Source organism: Parasteatoda tepidariorum, chromosome 2 (assembly GCF_982258835.1).
Source record: "Parasteatoda tepidariorum strain Cologne lab strain chromosome 2, Ptep-v5.0, whole genome shotgun sequence".
In the NCBI taxonomy this organism is placed as follows: Eukaryota; Metazoa; Arthropoda; class Arachnida; order Araneae; family Theridiidae; genus Parasteatoda; species Parasteatoda tepidariorum.
The window spans coordinates 104,616,714-104,621,750 of NC_141756.1; positions in this window are offsets into that span (position 1 = coordinate 104,616,714).

Below are 5,037 nucleotides of genomic sequence, written 5' to 3' on the forward strand. Positions count from 1 at the left end.
CCCGGGCCGATGAGAAGGTTATTCTAGTCGCCAAGGATTGGTCGCCAACACTCGCATTCATCGATGAATGAAAGAGATTTCATTAACTAGTCTCTCTTTCCAAATTTTTTTTAAAAAAATCAATGGATTGCAAAATCTCTGTCAGACGTCAAGATCAATGGCTACATAATAACAGTTGTTTCATCTTATATAATTTACAGTTGTACGGATTTTTTGTATTGTATGAAGAATGATTGAAGCATATTATAGGAAAATAAATATGTAGAGTGTTTCATAAAGACTATATTCAGTCAGACCTCTATTTAACGAAGTCGCCAAATCCCGATTATAAGTTCGTTGTATGGAAAATTCGTTAAATAGAAAATCAACTTTTGAAATACTTAAACAGCACAAACCAGGTTTTAAGCTCATTAACCCTAGACAAAATTAAAATAGCAATTGATACACCGTTATCTTGTATCTACTATTTATTTTATAGGTCTTAACCATAAAAGAAATCTACATGGAAAACAAGAATAGAACAAAACATTACTCAGTGTTACACTATCATGCTACATACATTTTCAACTTAAAAAAAGCTACATTTATGTATAAAATTATACCTGCATTTATTATAAAAGTAATTTTAAACGTACATTACCACATGCGTTAATAATTGCTACTGATAAAATCCGTTAATTTTGTCTGATATTTTTGTTTGAAATTTAAACAAAAGGGGAAAGGGATTTTACTGCTTTCTCTAAACGTTAAGTGGCTTTGAAAATCAATATCCCCATAAAATGCGCTCACAAGCTTGAAATGTTCCGAAATATTTTGGGAAATAGGAAAAGTGGACCTCAAAGAAAAGTTCGTTAAATAGAAAACTCACTTCGCTATTTGGAAGTTATTTTACGAAAGAATTTCCCAAAATTTCTTGGTTCCTCAAAAAAAATCGCTAAATGAAAGTTCGTTAAATAGTAGTCCGACTGTATTCTAAGAATCCTTATCAGTAAATAGGAAGCGAGGGTGTTTCGTAAATGAGAAAAAAAAATGTTATCGAAATCTGACAACCCACAACTAAGAATGGCGGGAAAACTCAGAATTACTAAAGCTTCAAAACCTGTTTTATTGCCGAAGGAAAGAAAGGGGAGTTGAAAAATGATGATTATAAAAACCTTCAAGGATTCAATCTGCATTAACCCAGGTTTTGACATTCTCTTTCACCATCGCCTTCCTTAATTGTGATTTTTTCGGATCATGGTAATGTTTATGTTATTTCCTCCCTTAAATATTAGCTTGCGATCCCCGGTGTGTGTGCTTTATGTCATTACTTTTGATAATGAATTACATCAGGGTAGACGTACGTTAAGAGTAACATAAACAAAACATATGTAAAGATAAAACATACATTAAGGGTGGCGTTTACGAAACACTCTGTACATTCGAAGTAATAATAAATTCAAAGCAGCATTACTTCTGGTTGTCGAACTTATACGAAAGTATTCCAAACAAAACACTGAAATTTTTCTAAACAATTGGGAACAAGAAACCTAAACATTAATTGAAAAATAAATATGTGCTTAATTGTATTTCTATGGATATAGTTTGCATATGGTTCTTAACATGAGACATTCTCTGAAAAATTGCGAATGTAACAATTATTCTGATGTTCATTATCCAATACGCAAGAGTATCTTCGATAAAGTTCTCGCTAAAATATTAATTTGCCTTTTCTACAATGAATATTTATTTATTTATTGTTTTGAAATCACTGTGAGATTATCATTGTTTGAAGGCCCTCTTTAACTTGTCAATTAAACACCTTTCAATTAATCGAATAACAGATAATTAGAGGAAATTGTGGTCGCAGCATCTAAGTATCTTAAATATTAAATAAGCTTAAAATATATTTCTCTTATTAATTTTAAGATGTATAAAGCATTCTTTCCCAAAGAGCCATCAAAACTCAAGATTCCAATTAAAACATTATTTTTTGAAGTTAATGGGTAATAATTCTTAGAAAAATACTCATTAAGAAAAATACAATTTGCGAAGAAAAATCGGAGAAAATTTTGCTCGATTACGACTGCAGTTTGTTATAAATTGTTAGATTCTTAGGTTAATGGGAAAAAGAAGTTTTTTGATCGTATGAAAATTATTTAGGCAAATAGTTATAATTATGTTAACAGGGATATGACTTGAATGAATATTATGAAAATTATTTAAATTATAACTGATCACTAAGGCCCGGATTTTGATGACATTTGCATTTTTTTGCATTTTTGGACATTTTTTGTCCTTTAGAGCATTTTTTGAGATTTATAGGGCATTTTCTTTAAATTTTGGGGCGTATTTTGCATTTTAAAGCATTTTTAAATTTTTTGTTAATTTTTTTCTAATTTTTAAAATTTTTTATTATTACACTGGCTTCCAAACAATGAAGAAAATCTCTAGGATATTAAAAGGTGAAGCAACATCTTTTCAAATTGAAGAAGAATTGTCAGTAAGTGTGACCGTCCTTTTCAAGTACGCACCAATAACATCAGTAGACGTTGAAAGAAGCTTCTCCTGGTATAAAAATTTGCTTTCAGACAAGAGACGCTCGTTTACATTTCAAAATATTAAAAAAAAAATTAATAATCCACTGTAATTCTGATATTTAGTAATATTATGAGAAGGAAGTTGTTATATTCATTTAAGTTTCTATACAAAATGAAAATGTTTTGGAGTCAATATATTTTCCTTTTTTTTGCTATTTTAGGATATAAAACATATTTTTCAAACTTTAATGAACGTAGAACAAGTATTGCATTGCTTTATATTTTTGAAACGACTCATAATAATTTTAAAGAGTAAAACATTGTTTTAGTTCAATATTTTTACTTCTATTTAAGTCATGTCATAAGGCATTTTTAGCTCAATTTTCGCATTTTAAGGACATTTTTTGCACTTTTAAGGGCATTTTTTGCAGTTTGTAAGGGCATTTTTTGCACTTTTTAAGGGCATTAATTGAGATTTTTTAGGTCATCAAAATCCGGGCTCTACTGATCACCAAACTTGATTCTTTTAAACGTTTTTATTAAAAAAAGTGCACAAACATTTATTACTGCTTAATTAAATATTAATAAATTTTTTAGATATTAATAAATTTTTCCTTAAGTTAAGTTCCAAAACCAAATTTGCTTATCTAAGGAGAAAAATTATTAAAACAAATATGAGTTAATGGGTAATGGTAATTGGGCATACAAAAAGGAATTTGTTACTGTTCTTTTTTTTCTTTTGCTCATAGCTATGTATTAATGAGTCTTCTTCCTATAAAATGTTTGTGCATGTAAGATTATGTGTTTAAAGATATTGGGGAGTAGTCTTTTTTCTTAAATTAGTTTTGCACAATTTCAATATTTTTTTAAGTATAAATGAATCTCTCAGAAAACTACGGTGTCGGATTCAATCATTATTAGCTAGCAGTGGTCCGAAAAGCTACATTAATTTTGTAGTTTGCTACGACTACAACTACTTTACAATAGTAAACTACAACGACTTTTTTTAAATGTAGTGACTCCAAACTACTTCAGAAATGTAGCAACTAGTTCACTACTTTAAAGAGACGAACTTAGCTGGAGAACTTAATTTGCACCTGTGTTCAAAATGGTTTTGAATAATAAATTGGCTTACATTAAATGTAAGGCAAAAATTAAGAAATATTTTTTTATATTTACATGAGCCAGATTGTTTATTCAAAGCATTGTTTTTCGAATTCATTCATTTAACCTTCTTATGCCTTTCTCGACAGCGACTATTTAATTTAGGAAATGCGAAATTAGACAATTATTCAATACTTTTTAATTATTTATTGCTTTTATATTTCCCCGAAGAAATCAGGTACATCGAAAATGTGTTCCCTTCCTTTGAAGTAACATCAATGTTTTACGAATGTACATTCGAATGTAAAAGTTTGACCAACATGATTATGTATCTATTTTTCATAATATACATACTTTTCATATTTTTCATGATTTTTAAATATTAGTTATACATGATTCTGAATACGTCATTCTTGTTAGCGGTCAAGGGTCATTTTCATTCCGTCCATTAACGGACCCGCGAAGATTTGTACTCATCCAATTCGAAAAAATTAGTCGCGTTAGAGCAGTGATTTTTTTCTAAACTAATGTTGAAAGTAGTTTCCAGGAATCGCTACAAACTACTATTTTTTTTATCGTACTACTCACTGCACTACTTTTTTAAAAAAGTAGCCCACTACACTACAAACTACGAAAAAAAGTAGCCCACTGCACTACAAACTACGAAAAAAAGTAGCGACTACAGTAGTTTCACTATAACTTTTAACCGTCGTTGAACAGCCGACCCAATTTTTTAGGTTTACGACTACTAATGCTCAACTCCGTAGTCTAGTAATTTTGAACCCAATCCAGAAGACAAGGGAACTCCTGGATCAAGTTTTGGGAGACATTCGCCTTCGTGGGGGACTTTTTGATGGAACTAACCAGCATTTGCGCTACATGGAGAGGAAGAGCGCGAGAACCACCCACGGTTAGCTTGACGGCAGGGGGAGTCAAACCCATGATCCATACCATTGAGGATATTTCGCGTCAACACTGTGGTCGGTGCAAGCCGGATACGGAGTCGTATCGACCAGCCATCGCTGGGATTCGAACCCGGCTCACCTCATCGGAAGGCGAACTCTCTATCCCCTGAGCCATCGCGACTCTAGTTTTGCTACTTGCAATGTGCTACTTTCGACCACTTCTTGGTAAATAGTTAAAATGATCGAGTATAGCTCATTCGATTGGAGCAAAAGGTAGGCAAAGCAGTAATATAAGTCTTCTCTTAAGTGGTAAACAGTGTAGGGGAAAACTACATAAACCTATTGTCATTTTTTTTATTTCTTTTCCAAAAACTTGAAAATCGTTTTACCTAGATATAGCACCAAATCACACAAATGCAACATGCTATAGAAAAATCACTACCGTTGAAGATTTTTACGTTTTGAAACATGCTAAAACAAGTAATTTATTTTATTTTTTTAACTGTCTA